This window comes from Cavia porcellus, unplaced genomic scaffold (genome assembly GCF_034190915.1).
Source record: "Cavia porcellus strain 051 isolate PalLab524CR breed Dunkin Hartley unplaced genomic scaffold, mCavPor4.1 scaffold_27, whole genome shotgun sequence".
In the NCBI taxonomy this organism is placed as follows: domain Eukaryota; kingdom Metazoa; phylum Chordata; class Mammalia; order Rodentia; family Caviidae; genus Cavia; species Cavia porcellus.
In genome coordinates this window covers 52,303,192-52,321,885 of record NW_026947510.1, presented here as the reverse complement: position 1 = coordinate 52,321,885, position 18,694 = coordinate 52,303,192, and the positions used below count along the sequence as shown (strand labels likewise).

Sequence of the window (18,694 nt, the reverse complement as noted above, 5' to 3'; positions counted from 1 at the left end):
ATATCCGGAGTAGGTGTCAAGTTTCAGGCATGGCTAGATTAAGGTGCTAACGCAAGCAATATCATGGGGCCTTGCTCTCTACCATATCTCCATTCTGTTTTCCCTCATGTTTAGAGGGGTCTGTTCTGCATAATGGCCCAGAAATAAGGAGTTATATCTCATCATTCTAACAAACTCAGTCAGGGGTTAAATCCAATTGCACCAGTTTGGGTAATGTCCTCATCTTAGAATCCATGACTAATAGCCAGATAAAAAAAGAATTCTCATTGGCTGGATCCAGGGTCATGTGTCAAGCCCTAGACCCCCAGGGTAGAGTCTGGACCAGCAGTGGGGAGTGGCTCCTCATACGGAAGCCGGAACCGGAAGCAGGACCCGGAAGCCAGGTTGTGCTACAAGAAGAAAGGCAGAAAGCAGCCTGTCCTCCCTCTGCCAAAGACGACCTTGGTGAGAGTGTGGTGGTGAGCAGGAACCAGGACACCACAGAAGGACTCAGGCTTCCTACTCAGTGCTGCACAGCAAATCTCCATGCACAGCAGCTGAAAACAGGGCCATCACACTAAACGTTATCGCTAGCCCCTTGTTTAGTTTCTATTTCTATTTTGAAACAAGGTCTCACTAGATTGCTAAATTGCTGGGCTCCATTTGCAGTCCTCCTAGCTCAGCCTCCCAGAGTGCTGGGATTACAGGCATGCACCACCATGCCCAGCCTTATGCCCTTAGCTCTTGAGGGCAAGACCTCCTGTCTTATTGTTGGTGATTTTCCCCTAGCCGGCCTTGTTCCTGACATTCAGGAGGCCCTTCGCAATACTTGAGTGGATTGGATGGTTACACACGATGACCTATCCATACTCATGCACACATTTACCTGTTATTAATTCAACAAGAAATGGCTGCTTTTTCCTGACAGCAGGCCCTGTGCCAGGCTCTGGGCTACAGCTGGAGCAAAAACAGGATTTTGCCTTCAAGAAATCCTTGGAACGATAACATGCAGCTGAGCAGTACCATTGTTTATGGTTTGTGGTCTGTGAGGCCCTTTTCCATATCCTGCCCCGTGATCCTGGTGTGGTGCCAAGACTCACAAGCAGACTCCGAAGATGTCTGGGGCAATGAAGACCCTTGGGCGAGGCCCACAGGCGTCAGGAGCTGGACTCCCTCCCAGACTCCTTCCCAAGGACCACACTGCCCGGCATGCACTGGGCGCTGTCCTCAGGACACCACACACGGCTCCTTCTCCCATCTGGCTCCGAGTTTGGGAGGCCCTGCAGTGGCCCCTGTGCCATTGCAGTGTCCGCCTTGTCATTGTCCCTTGGGGCCCTGGGAGCTGGAGGTGACTGTGCTGCGTCTATTGTCTCCACCACAGGCCTGATAAAAAAGTGACCACAATCCTTTTTGGGCCACTTTGTTAGTCATAAAAAGGAATGTGGTGTCCGGTGAAAGGAGGAGATATGGAGAGAACCCTACCGAGGACCTTGGTCACCATGCAGGACATGTGGGGGTCCGCACCGACAGGCACCTGGGTTTGTGAGACTCCCTCCCTAGCTGTGCTTCACTCTGGTGCAACCCCTTCCTGATACAGAAGTCCTGGCATAACACAGTCGCACCCAGCACCTGCTCCGAGGGCTGCAGCTGGTGCCTGTTTTGCATCCAGGCTTCTCACTTGACTTCAAGGGCAGCAGACCTGGAGGATGAGTTTACCTCCTTCACCAGGCAGTTTAGGTAAAAGATGGGCTGGGGATACAAGGAGGAGCAGCCTGTGCTCTCCAGAAAGTTCCTGCTGCCGGCAACCTGAGCTCAGCCCTGCTGGGGAGCCCTGCAAGCCTGCAGAGAGCAGGCAGGTCCCAGTTATCCACCTATAGGCAAGGGAGAAGGGCATTGAAGGCCCACCTCCCTTCAGATAGCGCTGGCAGCAGCCTTTCTCTGGAAAATATCCTGGGTGCTGGCAGTAGGAAGCCTGACTGGGTTTCACTGTCAGCATCTTAAAGGATTTCGTTGTTAAGCACTTCAAAACTTATGACATAAGCCAAAGTCAAATTTCACAGATGCGTGATAGTCTTAGAGATGACAAGGGGTTTGCCTCAGGCTAAACAGCAAGTTAGGAAAAGAATCAGGGGAATCCAGAATCCACATCTCCAGCCTGGCAGTCCAGCAATGTAAAAGAAAAGGCAAATTTTTAAGATTTTGATTTAATCATAGACATAGGAAAGAGCAAAGTACAAAGTATGGGGTGATCCCCAGTGCTAACATCTTATACAACCATAGCAAGATACCAAACTGGAAAACTATTAAATACAATAAAGTGTAAAAAACAAAAACAAAAACAAAAAAACAATCTGGAAAACTTACAGTACAGTCCATGGAGCTTCTCCAGATTTTACCCATCATGCACTTGTCTGTGTGTGCACATGTGCATGTGAAGTTCTAAGCAATTTTATCGCCTGTGTCTCTTTATGTAGGCACCACCACATCCAAAATCCCAGACTGCACCATCACAAGGCTCTTGTTCATAGCCGCCACCTCCTAACCCCCATTCCTAACCCCTCCATGTCTCTCTATTCTCCATCTCTATGATAATGTTATTTCCTGAATTTTATGTAAATGGAGTCATATAGCAGTCATATAGCTCTAAATATTGGCTTGCTTCACTCAGTTTAATTTTTTTTAGGTTCATCCAAGGTGTGTGCATGCATAGTTGACTTCTTTTTATTGCTGAGTAGTATTGTGGTATAGCTGTATCATTGTTTAACCACTCATCTACTGAAGGAAATTTAACTAGTATTCAGCTATTACAATTAAAGCTCCTCTAGTCATTTATATATTAGTTGCTTTATCATGGTTGGCTGCTTGTTGACTCCCAAACATGTCTAAGTCCTAGTCCCTGTAAATATGATGTCTTACACAGCAAAAGGGACTGGGCAGAGATTGAATTATAGAAGTTACAGCTGGTACATGATTGGCCAAATAAAGACTACATTTCCCAGACTCCCTTGCAGCTATACATGGTTATGTGAAAAGGGTGACCGATGTGAGTGAAAATGAGGAACGATGACCTGGATTAGTAGTTACCTGTTACTGCCTGACAAATTCCCCCCAACTTAGCTTGAAACAGCAATAAACATTTATCATCTCACACAATTACAATGGGCCAGGAACTTAGGAGCAGTCCAGCTGGGTGGTCCTAGATCCATGCCTCATAAGGGTTGAGGAGCCAACCTTCCTGTTAGGGTGTGGATATTGGCTGGGTTTGCAGCTGTCTGCAGGCTGACTGGAGCTGCAGGATTTCCTTTCAAGGTGAGCCGCTCACATGCATGACTTAATGCTGGCCATCGGTGGGTAGCCTGAGCTCCTCGCTGCGTGGAGAGCCTCCCAGGACACCTTGCGTATACTTTCAGTATGGCAGCTGGTTTCCTCCAGAGCTCATGGTGCTAGAGAGAGCAAGGGGGGAACACGCAGTGTCTTTTATGACTCAGCTTTAGAAGTCACACTCTACTTTCTCCCCAAATGTTGTGGGGGATGAGGTGTCACTTTGTAGGCCCAACCCCCTCTAACCTGCAATTTACAATAGCCGCCCTGGTATGCGAGACGGAGGTAGAATAGGAATGCCTGTTCTCAGTGAGACCCCTCACCCTCTGGAATCCATACTGTGAGCTGGCTTTGTTTTGCAGAAGTCTTGAGGAAGTGGCTGGCCACCCTTTGTGACACTAACAGCAGACAAATTAACAACATTCTTGAGCTAATGAATTTCTTCCTGGGCTAGAGAAGTTATGAGAACTGGTTGTGATTATTTACTTCACTTAGATAGTTTTAGAATAAACATTGTAGTCTGTCACGTTGTAGCTTGCCACAAAGAATGCCTTTTCACTACTTAATTATCTGGGCTCTGTGAACTGATCGGGTTTACTATATATGAATCCTAAAATAAAGATTGTGCGTGCAGTGCAGTGTAACGCGGTGCAGACAGTAAAGGTGCCGTGTCCTGTCTTCCTTTCCGAGCACTGTACCCCCCGTGTCCCGATCAGGCGTGTGTGCGTGTTTACCTTTCCCGGAGTTCAGAGTGCTCTAAGACACTCACGACAAAATGTCCTGCTGGTTACCCGCGTCCCTTATTACCTGGTTTCCTTATCCAATGCAGAAGGGGATTCTCCAAGAGCATTGTGGTGATTAAGGTGGAGTTTCAGCCTCACTGGCGTTGAGATCTTCCCCAGATCTCAGTGGAGCACATTTCTAGGTGTGTCTGGGTGAGTCTTGCAGGCATGGCCTTGGGGCGCATATCTGGTCCCTCATCATTCCTACTCTGGCATTCTTGCCTCCCTCTTCCTGGCCACTGTGAACTAAATGGCTTTGCTCTGCCATGGTGACTCTGTGTGGGAGCCAGCTGATCATGGACTGAAACCATGAAAAAACTAAACTTTTTCTCCTTTAAATTGTGAGCCTCCCGTATTGTGTCCAACAGAGGGGAAAGCCAGCCAATCCAGGTAGGAACACCAAGAGTCAAGGGCCAGCAGAGAGCAATCTTGGAGGCTGGTTACTATAGGCCCTGGATAGCAAAGCTGTGTGCTGGCCGCTTCTCTGTCTCTTCCCTGTGCCCTGATGCAAGTAGATTGCCATTTTGTGGTTTAAGAACCCAGGCATAAAACAACCCTCTGGGTCTGGCTGAACAACAAGACAAAAGGATGCCGGGAGCCCAGCACTGCAGATCTGCCTGAAGCCTTGAAGCACGCGCCAGGCTGCGGGGTGGGGGAGGAGCGCACAGCTGCTTCACTGAAGCAAGGACTTTCCACGCCCGGTCAGCAGCCTCATCCGTCCTGCGCAGAGGCAGTGAGCCCTGTATGCCCGGGCCCAGCTCCTTCCCCGGGTCCCTGTGAGGTTGGCTGGGGAGAAGGTGGTGTTGGATGTCGTTAGCTTGTTTTTGGTGGGGGCAATGTTAGGAGCTGACCCGAGGGCCTGGCTCTGCCATCGCTGTGTGCTCTCCACCCTCCCCTCTCTGCAATGGCCCCGGGAGTCTGGAGGACAGGACAGCAACCCTAATCAACTCCATCTTCACCTACCAAAGGGCCCCACCCTGCCCCTACCCAGCACTGGCCCCATTAAAAGCACCGCTCCTTTCCTTTAAAGCTTTCTAAAGCTGTAGGATTCTAAACTGCCCCAGGAGGCAGAGTCCTCCAACCATTAGCATGGCCCTATAGGAAAACTTCTGGTTTTTCTTAGTCATCTGCTTAGATGTACTTACAAAGTCGTCTCCTACCTACTTATTTGCTCATTGAACCTGAACACAACTCTGTGAGATCCATTTTCCAGATGAGGAAAGTCAGGCTGAAATCTAGGCGATAGGGGAAAGTACATGGAATTGTTGGTTTTATTTATTCCTTGGATTATTGGTGCTTTTTCCTCCTCTCTGCCCCATCACTCTGCTTTGGATTTGCATCTCTCATGAGCCTCAGGCCCCTTAAGGGCAGAGGCTGTCTCTGGTTAGTTAGTGGTCCCTCTGTGTTCAGTTTGTTGACTGAATGAATGACAGTATACAGGTAACTAAGTCCCAAGAGGATCCTATGGGACCCAGAGACATGAGATCACAGGAATAGTGACACACTTTCCTGGCCAAGGAAGACCAGGCTGCCAGACTCCTGGCTCTCCTTGGAACCAAGCCTGGGTGTTTCAAAGCCAGGATGCTCTGAGGACTTACTATATGAAGAGTGACATCTTAAGAATTTTCCATATGTTAGTTCAGGTACTGTGAGAGAGAAGCTATTACTGTGTCCACTTTACAGATGAGGAAACTGAGGTTTCCAGCAGAAAAACACCTCCAGGGCTCTTGACAGTGCATGGTTCTCTTGAAGCCTCCAATGAGACTTGGTTGGAGCAGTACAGAGGCATGTGGCTTCTCTTTTATCCCAAATTTCAAGTCATGTGATCAGCACATGGGAAAGATTGGTTCAGGCCAACCTCCCAGTGGCAGATGTGCTGGGCCCCTTTGACAGTTGAGCCTGCCTAGGGGACTCTGCCTGGTGGCTCCTGCCAAAGCCTCGTGGGTCTAAGGGGAGCCCGTGCTTCCTAGATGAACAGACCCCAACTCTGCATCCGAATGGCTGTTCCTCTGCTCTGTGGGAACTGTTACCCTCTCACATTCCCTCCAGTGACCCCTGGGAGTTGCTAGGGAATTTCCACTTGGCCTGTGGCTTTCTGAGACATTCGTGGAACTGCTCTTCCTATGTTTTCTCACTCCTGAGGGCATCTCTGCTTCCCCCAGGCGTCCAGCTCAGGTTCAGGAGGGTTATGAAGTAAGCGAGCCATGTATTCCAAGGTTAGGTTGAGGCACCTACCACACAGAGGGGCTGAGCAGGACATGGGACACGGCTGTGCCTTCTGCATGGACCTACTGTTCCCAAAGACCTACAACCCAGCAGGGAAGACAGAGCTAAGCTAGCATTATTAAAACTGCAAGATGCAGCTTCATACTCATCATAAATGAGAAGGGACAGTACTCACAAGTGCTGGTGACAATATGGGGAAATGAGTGGCTTCAAGCACTGCTGTGGACATGGGAATTGACCCAGCCATTCTGCAAAGCCACTGACTGGTATTTGATAAAATTGAGCATGCGCATGTCTCGTGGCCCAAAATCGTACTCCTGGAGACCAGCCCAGAGGAGTGGGCTGAGAAATCCTGAGAGGTGGGCAGGGAGAGCAGCCATAGCACATCAGTGGAGCGGATCTATGACAGGAGACTTGGGGTTGCAGCAAGAAATAGCTGGATGTCCTCACAGCCATGAGCCTAGGCCACACAGAAAGTAGTGGTCAGGATGAGAGTTTTTGGGAAACAAAACACAGGCAAGAAATCCATAAAAGAAAATGTTCAAAGTCCACACATTTTCAGGGAGGTGACGGTGACTGGAGATGGGGAGGAGGAGGAAGATGGAGTAAACAGGAAAGGGGATGTGCATATACTGCCGAGATCATCAGATGCCCTGCACCGTGAAAGCTATGTTGACTCAACTCTGTGCACCTGGAGGTCCTCAGAAGTTAAGTATAAACAAGTAACTGTACAGCACTCACAAGTAACTAAGCCTTGCTGAGCCAGTCCAAGGGTCACTCCAGGCTGTGTGTTCATAAATCCAAGATCTCCCTCTGGCTTTTGCCCAGTGGCTCCAAACCAGCCTTCCATGTTTGGACTCTCTTTTACCTTCCGGTGAGTTATTTCCCAGAAGTCTCCTCTCCCCGGGTAGATAGGCCCATGGCAGAGGCCCCAGCACGCAGTCTTGTCTGAATCCCACATAGATGAAGGCTCCAGGGGAGGCCCCAGCTGTATCCACGCCACCAGCCCGTCCTCACATTTACTTTGTGAGATCTAGAGGGCGGACACTTGCTCTCGGGCACCAGGGTACTGATGGTGATAAAGGCCACCAGAGGAGATTAAGATGTGGCAGATACTATTCCATATCTCAGCCCACTGAAATCCATTTAATCTCACAGAGGCATACGGTATCGACCAGGCCATCACAGTGTGCCCAGGAAAGAAGTAGGCCAGCACTATGCTACAGTCTGATTTGGCTTATTTAAATAGAGGTCTGGGTCAAATGGCTAGACTTGGCCCAGGTTATATATACACCAGGCACTTTTTTTTGAAGACAGGTTCTCGCTATATAGTTCAGTCGGACCTTGAACTCATTATGTAGCCCAGGCTGGCCTCAGGGCAACCCTCCTGCCTCAGCCTCCTGCGTGCTGGGATTATAGGGATGTGCCACCATGCCTGGCTCCAGACACATTTTATTTTTTATTTTTTCTGCTGTTAGGGATAGAACAGGACCTCATGCATAGTAGGCAAGCCGTCTACTACGGAGCTCATCCCCAGTCCCAGATCACACATCTTGGATGAAAGGGCACTGCTTCCCCTTAAAGGAGGGGGGAGGCATTGCCCTAAAAAAAGTTTGCTGCTCACTTTTTCCCCTCCTTTTGCCTAACAATCTCTAGACTCATCTGACTCCAAAATGACGCTATTTCCAGGGGACCTGAAATACCACTGTGATCCACACAGCAGTTAGAGTAGGGGCTAATGGAGATCAGATGTCCAATGGGTCCCCAGCCCATCCTGAGGTCCTGTCTCCAGCTTTAGAACGCATAACTGGAGCCGATGCACGCAGTCACAGGCAGGCAGAGCCCTTGTGAGGCAGACACAGCTATCCCTGTCCCATGTCAGGGAGACAGACAGACAGACAGGCAGGCAGGTAGGCAGAGGCAGCCCTGGAGGTGCAGGAGATTCATGACTTTACTCACAGCCATGCTACTGGAAGCTGGACTCCAAACTCCATGTCCCTAACTGTGACACTTACTGACCTTAAGTCCTTGCTGTTCAACGCGGACAAGCAGCACACAGATCACTGCAAGACACAGTAGAGTGGCAGTGAGAGAGGCTGAGACAAATGGGGTGGCAGATGGTGTCAGCAAAGTGGCCCCAGTCTGGCAATGCCTCAGCAGTTCAAAAGATGAGCCAGAGTGGACAAAGGTGCTCCGCCCAGGCAGGGAGGCAGAGGCAGGGAGAGGCAGAGACCTGAGGCTCAGGCTGTCTGAAGAGAGATCACAGACAGGACGGGAACACACCGGGGCACCAGGGAGGGCCTGGCGGGGGCTCCCGCTGGCAGGGTCCTGGTCCTGCCTGGGTCTGGGCCTTCCCCTGCCAGTGCCACTGGTGCCTTCCATCCAGAACACCCACAGACATGTTTCCACACAAGTCCCTGCGGTCGGTGTGTAGCAATGACTTTCATCTCTGAGCAAACCCCCTTTGGGTTTCTGCTTCTTCTTTGTTTATCATTCTGAGCATCTCCCTGACCCACAGCGCAGCCCCGGAAGGAGGGAAGGCAGAGGCTCTTCGGCAAACAGAGGAGGCTGGGCAGCTTTCGCTAAGGACAGGAGCCAGCACATGCCCTGGGTGGGGGGGAGGGCCAAACATGCACGGTGCGTCCTTCCGTGCTCTCTCTCACTTCTGTCTGGCGAATAGGCAGGCATTTACCCACAGAATGGTGAATGAACCGGCTCAAAGTCGCACAGTAGCATGCAGATCAAAACCCTGGCTGGCTGGCTTTCTGTCCTTTCTCCTGCTCCACTCTGAGAGTCTTGGAGCACAGAATACCCAGGACCTTTAGGTTGGTGGAACTGGCGAAGCAAGATTAAAACCCTGGAGAAGAGAGAGTCTTTGGTACCCTTCTCCTGCCCAGTCTTGCTCCAAAGTGCCGGGCATGGAGGTTCTAATAGCTCACTGTCCCGGGCAGTGCTGCGTGCAGAGCCCTGGGTCTGTAGGAAGCTGTTTAAGCCTCACCCCTGTTCTGCTGCGGTAGGCACTGTTGTTATCTTCACTTTATTAGGGAAAAGGGGAAGCAAATTAATCAAATTCACAGGGCCCACGAGTGGTGGAGTTGGGTTTGAGAATAGGTAATGTCCAAGCACCCTTTTTTCCCTTGATTTTTTTGTCTTTTTGAAACAGGGTCTCTTTATGCAGTCCAGGCTGGCCTTGAACTCACCTTGTAGCCCAGGCTGGTCTTGAACTTGCAAGGATCCTCCTGCCTCAGCCTCCTAAGTGCTGGGATTGATTGCAGGCATGTGCCACCACGCCCGGCTAAGTACCATTTTTTAAAAAAATTAATTGTGATAAAATACACTTAAAACATTTTTCATTTTAATCTTTTTTGTGTGTAGTGCTAAGAATTGAGCCCAGGATTGCTGTGTCACGGAACTACAATCCCAGTCTTTTTGGTATTTTTATGTCCAGGCTGGTCTTTAACTTGCCTTCCTCCTTCCTCAGCCTCCCCAGGACGGGGATCACAGGCATGCAACCCCACATCCACCTCTTAACCATCTCTGAAGCATTCAGCTGCGATGAGACATTAGGACATTCGTACAATTATGCAATCATCCCCATCATCCTCCAGAAGATTTTCCAGCTTACAAACAGAAACTCTGTATCCAGTGGACAGTAAATTCCTTCCTTCCCTGCAGCCGTGTGAGCCGACCACAGTGCTTACAGCTGTACCCCGGCAGGCACTTAACACGACATGCTGACTGCGACGCCGGGCAGAGCAGAACCCCGTGAAAGCAGTCAGCAGGGCACCCAGCACCCAGTCAAGGGTCCAAGTGTCCAGCTAAGCTTAGCTGTGTTACTTCCTGGGTGTCCTAAGCAAGTGTGCTCCCTCCTTAGCCTCAGTTTCCTCATTAGTCCAAGATAATTACGGGTTACTTTCCAGGGAAGGCATCAAGGGAGACCCCGAACGTCTAAGATGCTACTCTCCCGCAGATCCTCAAGGGACCCTGCCGTGCAGACGGGATGAGCCTGGGCAGGCCGAGAAGAGACACAGGTGCTAATGACAGGTGTAAGAGCCCTGGTTAGCCGGGCGTGGTGGTGCATGTCTGTAATCCTAGTACTCTGCCAGGATGCAGCAGGATGATCAAATGTTTGAGCCCAGCCTGGGTAATTTAGCAGGACCCTGCCTCAAAATAAAAGAAGATGTGCTGAGGATGCTCAGTGCAAAGGTCCTGGGTTCAGTCCCCAGTTTGGTCCGAGCTCCATTATTTGCTCTTTGTGGCTAACAAGTCATCTCCCTTTCTGAGCTTCAGTTTCTGCATTTGTAAAAGGGAGCTTCACTATATCAGTGGATCCCAAACTTGACAGCAGCTAGAATTGCCTGGTGAGCTTTCAAAAATGTAGATTCCCTGCTCTCATCCTAGATACTCAGTAGGAATGGAGTAGGACCAAGGGCTCTGTGCTTCCAGCAATACTCCCAGAGGCTCCCATCTGTTACATTTCTGGAGTTCACTGGAGGAGATGACTGTGAGGTTCCTCCGGTTCTCATGTCCCTGAGTCTAGAGTCAGTTAATGTAGTGGCCAGGCTGAGCAGAGAGACTGTGGCAGACACATGTCCACCCAATACTCCTCTGATGCCCAGCACAGCCCCTATGCTTCCCCTTGGGCGGGACTCTGCTGGGTCCCAGCCAATGAGATGTGGGTGAAAGTGACATGCGTCACTTCCAGGACCCCACAGCCCTGCCTCTTTTCCTCTGCCCTGATGAATGCTCTGTGCACAGCCTGATCCTGTAGGGCACTGCCACACACAGGACAGGTATGACAGCCACAGGAGAGGCCTAGGTTTTGCATCCCTCCAAGTCTTGTCCAGGGGATAGGGTCTCTGATGTGGAGTGTGGTCAGGCTCAGACTGAGGCCTGGGAGAGTGAGCAGAGGGCTGTCCAAGGCCAGGGGCCTCGTGGGGAGGCTGGAGAAGCCTAGCAGTGGATTGGCTGGCTGGCCAGAGCAGTGCATTTCCATGTGAGGCACCAGAATAAGCAGAGAGCTATGGCTCCCTGGTGCATGGTGAGCCCAGCGGGGAGGGGTGACTCACCCTGAGTCCCTGAATAGCGCTGATGGTAAGGGAAATCCATCCCCACCGCTTCCCAACTGAGGCTGTTTCCTTCCCTAGACCATGACTTCAGAGTGGCTTTGAGAATGTTTATACCAGTGGATGTTTACACCTCCATTCAGCGGTGACCTTTGTTGAGGTTTGGAATTCTTCCTTGTTGATCTTAAAAAAAAAAAAAAAATATGACTCCAACTTTCCATGGTCAATTCCAGCACAAGTGGACAATAGGTTATAAACCGCATGTGGCCCTCTTGAGCCAAGGCGAAGCCTCGGCCCATTTTAAAATCTGAAGTGCTATTATCTATTGGTTTATTATAGTATACAATTTAAACTTAAATTTTATGCATTTGAAAAACAAAACATTACCATAACAAAAATCCAGAAGGTACAGAAGGAGACAGAGCTCCAGTGAGCTCCTTCCCACAGCCCCAGTGCCTGGCTTCCCCTCTCTGGTCAACACTTGCAAGTTTCTCTTGTCTTGCCAGAGATCTCTCCACCAGGGGCCGGCCAGCTTTACTGGAAGGGCCAGAAAGTCAGCATTTTAGACTTTTGGGTCCAAGTCTTTGATACAAATGCTTATTTTTGCCTTTGCAGCTTCAAAGGCAATGTATAAACTCCGAAGCCTGGCTCTGACCCAGTGAAACCTGACTCACAGGCACTGACGTTTGCCCACTGTATCATACTCCCTTTTTGATTTTTTCCAACCACTTAAAAATGTGAAAAGTGGGCAGGGTGCTCTGTGCCTCGGTTCCAGTTATTTGGGAGGTTGACAGAGGAAGATCACAGAAGCCTGGGAGTTTGAGATCAGTCTCGGCAACACGGCAAGGTCATGTCTTTTTTAAAAAAGAAAAAAAAGCGAAAGCCATTCTTAGCTCAAAACTGATGGAAGGCAGAATTTGCTGTTTGCTGATATACCCTCACACGTACACAAATTTGTATTTAATTTTTTTTTTTTTTTGTATTTTTCCTTTTTATCGGTACCAGGGATCGAACTCACAACTGCGTGCTTGCAAGGCAGGCGCTTATGTCGCTGAGCTAAACCTCCAGCCCCCACAAATTTGTATTTGAAAATTTTATATAGTGCTGTAATTTTTTCTGTTGTCTCAGTAGTTAGGGTATCAGGATATTCCTTTGGGCAGGACATGAACAACAGGCATGCAAATTCACATTTTAGTTTGCACAAGATTCTGAGCACTTGCAAATTCCCCAGGTTACCCAAATTGTAAAAACAATAATTTTGATTCACATTGGGTTTTTCTCTTTTTTTCTGTTCATATAATTCTTTTTTTAAAATTAAAAATAAAAGACAAAAAAAAACACCCCAAATTACTTTGATTAAAATGTGAATTGCACCTTTTTTTTTTTCTTGAGCCAGGGACTCCCTGTGTGGTTCAGGCTGGCCTTGGGCTCACTTTGTAGCCCAGGCTGGTACTGGACTCCAAACAATCCTCCCACCTCAGCATCCCAAGTGCTGGGATTTCAGGAGTGTGCCAACACATCTGGCTTTTTTTTCTGGTACCAGGGATCAAACTCACAACCTCAAACTTGTCAGGCAGGTGCTTATGATGCTGAGCTAAAGCCCTGGTAGTGCCTTCTTTTTTCTTACCCTCCTTTTGATACTGGGGCTGAAACCCAGGGCCTTGTACATGTAAAACAAACACATTACCACTGAACTACTTCTCCACCCCTCTGCTGCTGTGTCTAAAAATTGGGGTTTGTTCTGTTTTATCATCAGTTTGGCAAAACTCTGTATTTTAGTAACACCAATCTTTATGGCTGCTGACATGGATTTTTGCCTAGTTTCAAAATGACTGACAAATGATTCTGAAGTTTACTTGGCAGGAAGAAAATTCTGAGAGATAAAAATTAATGGAGAAAGAGCATTTCCTCTCTGATATTAAAATGTATTATAGAGCTGGGTGTGGTGGCTCACACTTGTAATCCCAGCACTTGGGAGGCTGAGGCAAGGGAATCTTTGCAAATTTAGGACTAGCCTGGGCTACGAAATGAGCCTAAGGCCAGCCTGAACTGCATATGGAGACCTTGTCTCAAAAAGACAAATAAATCAATAAAAAGTATTACAAAGCTACAATGATTAAAATCTTGTTTCCTTTTTCTTTTTTAAAAAAGAAAATGTCCTGCCAGCCTGTTGGATACAGTGCCCAACACTCAGTAGGGGGTAATGATTTCTAGTTAATGAACCGCGGATGGAGGTTCTCCTTCATTTACACCATCTTCAAAATGTGTGTGTGTGGGGGGGGGGGGATTTAGCTCAGCGGCATAAGCGCCTGCCTAGCAAGCAGGCACTCGTGAGTTCGATCCCTGGTACCGATAAAAAGGAAAAAAGACCAAAAAAAAAAAAAAAAAATGTGTGTGGAAATATAATCTTAACACTAATGAGTAGGAATTACAAGAAAACAGAATCCAGAGTAATTTAAAGACATTTTTCTAATAATAATAACCTATTAAAGTGTACTGTGCACCGGACATAGACCATCTGACTAATTCCTACACTAATTCATAGACCATCTGGCTGCATAGGTGCTGTGTTACAGGGGAGGAAAGGGCCCCTTCAGCAAGTGAAATAACTTGCTCAAGGTCACACAGTAAGTAAAAGGCAGAGCCAAGACCAATGTCGTGCTTTTTCCAGTGCGCTGACTGCGTCACCATGTAACTAACATTGGTGTAATGTTTGTCTGTTTACAAATCTGCGTCATAACTCATTTAAGACTCATGACAACTTCTTATATCTAGAAGACAGATGACCAACTGAGATTCCAGGAGTCCCCTTGCTCCCAATTCTCACAGGTGCCCTGGCCCTGTGCCAGAGGCATTTATAAACCCTAACTGGGTTAATCCTAATAGCACAAGTAATTCTTTAGCATTGAAGAAAGCAAGATTCAGATGAAATGCTATTTGCCTGAGATCATACTGTGAGCAACTGGAAAAACCGGCGTTTGAATCCTGGTTTACTTAATCCTAAAGAGATTTTGTTTGTGGTTGGTTTATTTTGTTTTTGCGGTGATGGGGGTTTAACCCAGAACCCTGCATATGTTAGGCAAGCACCTAGCGCAGATAGTCTTCAAAGGCGGGCATTCCTGACTTTCCATTTGACTAACTAAGCGATCTTCACACAGGAGCTGTTAGGGTAGAGTTAATATTCGCATTTTCCAGGTGCAGAAACTGAGGCTTCGAAGCCACATGACTAACAAATGGGAGAGCCAAGACGGTGACTGGCTCTCCTCCCAGGGGCTTTGCACACACCCAGTAGCCAGACCTGGGCGCTCCTGATGAAGTTGCGCCTTTTTCTCTGGTCGGCAGGAAGTCTACCGGTGGTAGTTTTTCTGTGTTCACTTAGGAATAACTCAGAGGACGTCAGGAGAAACGGAGTGTAGCAATCCTCCAAGCCTAGTCTCTAGGATTCCGGTATCTGCAGGCTGATTTCAAAAATCTGTAGAGGGCCATCTCTATTTCTCCAGCTCCTGCAGTTCAAAGTCCTTTTTTCAGGGCAAAAATGTTGCAGACGTTGACGAGTTTACTTACAATGGGAACCTGCCGGACCTGCTGAGCCGCCACAACTATTGGTTGTTGTGAGGGGGCGGGGATTCGTGCTAATTTGCATACACACGTTCGATTGGCTTAAGGGAAAGAAGTGGGCGGGCTCCACCAAAGAAGTGGGCGGGCGCTCACCTGTCAGTGGGTGGAGCGCGTAGGACTTCCGGCGTTGGCAAGGCGGAGCCGTGCTACCTGGCAGCTTCCGGGCACCCGGGCAGAAGTGGGAATCGCCTGCACCCTGGGTCCAGCCGCTGCGCTGTTGCAGTCGCCTTGTAACTGTGACTGGCTAGAGCAGGGGACGAAGCGCAGTCATTTGCTTGTTTCTGGGAAAGGGCAAATTCCCCTGTGGTAGAAAGGCAGGGAAGGTAGGAGTGGGAGGAGGGAGACTTTCATTGTAAATCCTTTTATGCTCAGACTGTGAGTCACGAGGCCCTATTAAAACACATAAAAAGGCCAGCGTGGTGGCGCACACCTGTAATTCCAGCATTCTCCAAGGCTGAGGTAGGAGGGTCGAAAATTTGAGTCCAGGAGCTGGGGGTTTAGCTCAGCGGCATAAGCGCCTGCCTTGAAAGCAGGCAGTCGTGAGTTCGATCCCCGGTACCGATAAAAAGGAAAAAGACCAAAAAAAAAAAGAAAAGAAAATTTGAGTCCAGCCTAGATAATGTAGCAAGACTCTTGTCTCAACATGAAAAATAAAAAAAGATCAGTGTGAAGACCCTGGGTCCAATCCCCAGTGTGTGTGTACATATGTGTATGTACTGGTTCTTTGTCAGTGCACCTCTAGGCCCTGGGAATAGGTCAAGAGCCAGCCCTGAACGTTCCTTCCTGCTCGAGCTGAAATTTTAATGAAGACAAAATGCAAGGAAGCCAAAAAAGACTTACCAAGCAGTGACCCAGGCTCTAAAACTAAAGCCAAGGCCGGGAAAGGGTCTGCCTTGGAGAGGGCTGCTTGTCTTTGGATTAGGGGGCTAGAGATGGCTTCCTGGAGGAGGTGGCATTTAGGGGCCACCCCACTGAAGTGAGGGAGGGTTCCCAGAAGTACCTGGGACAGGAGTGTTCCTGGCTGAGGGAGAACAGGAGAAACAGCCACTGTGCAGTCTCAGAAAGTGAACACAATAAAATGGAGCAATCGAGGGCAACAGCAGAAATGGTCATGGGTCCAAGACACAGTGGGGTGGCCACGCTGGCCTTTGCCCAGGTATCTGACTGTGGCTACTCCCAGTGAGCTGGTCTTGTCTAGGGAGGTGACACAGGGTTGCAGAAAACAAAACAAAACCTGATTCTGCATTTAGGTCCTGGTTTGAGCTATTGTTGGTGTGGTCTTAGGAGCCATCCAGTGAGCCGTAAGCTTTGTCCCTATGAGACAGGCAGGATAACACTGCCCACCTTGCTGGAGAGCTCTGTGGGCTGCAGTGTTGAGAGCCTCTCTTTCCTGAGCGTCTTTGCCACGCCAGAGGTCCTGTGCTAAGCTCTTTGTGTATGGATATGTCTTCCTAAAACATTTTGAGGGGGGCTCTGGGAGGAAAACAACATTAACAACAGCAGCAACAAAATTTTGAGGTATGTCTGGTGGCTTATAGAAGTTCAGTAATTTGCCAAAAGCTGCAGCCAGTAGATTTCCACCAATGTGCCACAAAGTCAGCATCAGGGTCCGTATTTTAAAAAATGAAATAGAGGGCCTGGGGTTTAGCTCAGCGGCATAAGCACCTGCCTTGCAAGCAGGCAGTCATGAGTTCGATCCCCGGTACTGATAAAAACGAGAAAGACCAAAAAAAAAAAGAAATAGAAGAGTACTTTGGGAAAAACTTGTTTCATGTATGTGTCTTTATTATAAAATATATTTCTTACAGTAAGTTGGGAGTTAATTAAACATGGCTGGGTGTGGTAGTGCCTATAATCTCAGCACTTGAGAGACTGGGACCCCAGGATCATTGACAGTTCAAGGGCCATCTTGGCTACCAAGTGAGTTCAAATCCAGCCTAAACTGCATAGTGAAACCTCTTCTCAAAAGGGCAAAAATGAACAAACAAATAAACAGAAAACCTTGGCTGGGTATAGTAGCTCACACCTACAATCCCAGCACCCAGGAGGCTGAGGCAGGAGGATCACTGCAAATTTGAGGCCAGCCTGACCCAAGCAAGACTGTATCTCAAAACAAAATATAAACCCTCAAAAAGTATTCTTTTAGGGCACTACTATGTGTCAAGTACCCCCTGAAGAGCCCATCACACTGGTTTTTGCTGAGGCTGCAGTTGAAATGTAACCTATCAGTACTTGTGGAATCTCTAGTGGTGCTGAGCCCTTGGGACATTTCCACAGTGGGCGGATACCATCAACAAATTAGATGGTAGCTAGATAGGTAGTTCTTATTACAGTGGCTTTTTTATTTTTTATTTTGGTACCAGGGATCGAACTCCCAACATCATGCTTGACAAGCAGGTACTTATGCTTGCTGAGCTAAATCCCCGGCTACTGTGGCTGTTTTTATTATTATTATTAAGGTCCTAAAAAATCAACCCCAGCCTTGACCATCCTGCCTTTTGGCTCTGAGGCCAAATTCCTACCAACCACACCCAGCTCTGAGCTAAAAAACAGTAGGAGAATTGCTAGGAATGCTAGGTGTGGTGGTGCATACCAATAATCCCAGCATCTGGGAGGCTGAAACAGGAGGATCACTGTTTGAGGCCAGCCTGGGATATATAATGAGTTCAAGGCCAGCCTGAACTATATGGCGAGACCATGTCTAAAAAACAGAAAACAAAACAAAACAAAAAAATAGAATTGTGAGGAAGGTGGCCCCTGGGTAAATCTTGAAACCTTTCTGTTCAGCTACTAGGGACTGACATCAAGGCTGTTTAAGGACTACAGAATAAGTCATCTTGATACCTGTGAGGGGCTGGGTCCGACACAGTCGAATCTTAAGATTTTTGAGAATTCTGAGACAGGGTGTCAGTAAATTGCTAAATTGCCCAAACTGGGCTCAAACTTGCAACCCTCCTGCCTCAGCCTCCCAGGATGCTGGGATCACAGATGTGTACCAGCAACACCTAGCTCATACTTTAAATGACTTCCAGTTCACTTATAATACCTAATACAAAGTCAATGCCATGACTTTGTTGTATAATAGTTAGGGAATAGGAAGTCTCTCCAGGTTTAGTATGACACAGTTTTTTGCAGGCTGTTTTGATCCTCCACTGAATCCCCACGGTTGCAGAATGGAGGCTATGAGAACTGACTGTATATGGAAATGTTTTTAGAAAAATGTCTGGCATGCCTTCCATGCCCTATAAACATGAGCTGCTATTGTCTTTCCAAAGTCCCTAGGCAGCCTATAGGCTCAGGAGGCATCTCAGCCCAGGGGCGCTGTAGATCTAGACTCTGGCTTTTCCAGGCGGGCTGCCTCTGTCCCGGGCTCTTGGCTCCTGCAGTTTGCCCTGTTCACAAGGGGGCTCAGCCTACAGCCCCCCCCCTTGGTACCTCCCCCTCTTACCAAGGCACTTGGTGGTTTCAGCTCTACTTCCTTTGGTTGAGTGACTTCAGGGTGGCGGGGCTTCCCTTGGGCAAGAGCAGGGCTTCCTGTGCCTCTCCTCTGTGGCTGCCCTGGCCTCTGTCCTCTCTCTGGGCCTGGGTATTGCTCAGAGCCTCCTCCTACCTCCAAATCTCTCCAGCTAAGCTTACTCCCTGCACACGCGCGCACAAACACACATACACTCACACTCACAAGCCTCAGGTGTGTCAAGTGCT

General features: G+C 48.6%; 1 long non-coding RNA gene across 3 annotated transcripts; it reads right to left on the bottom strand.

Moving 5' to 3' along the window:
- Positions 1-1,957: 1,957 nt before the first annotated feature.
- On the bottom strand, positions 1,958-18,694 carry LOC134473591 (uncharacterized). 3 transcript variants are annotated; one of them, XR_010043902.1, is made up of 4 exons: positions 18,441-18,694; positions 15,086-15,293; positions 11,378-11,557; positions 1,958-3,422 (listed from the first exon to the last, which is right to left on the bottom strand). It is a non-coding gene; the product is annotated as an uncharacterized LOC134473591 (long non-coding RNA). The 3 variants fall into 3 exon arrangements; XR_010043900.1 differs by having other exon boundaries at positions 15,086-15,236; XR_010043901.1 differs by lacking the exons at positions 1,958-3,422; positions 11,378-11,557 and adding an exon at positions 13,880-14,877 and having other exon boundaries at positions 15,086-15,236.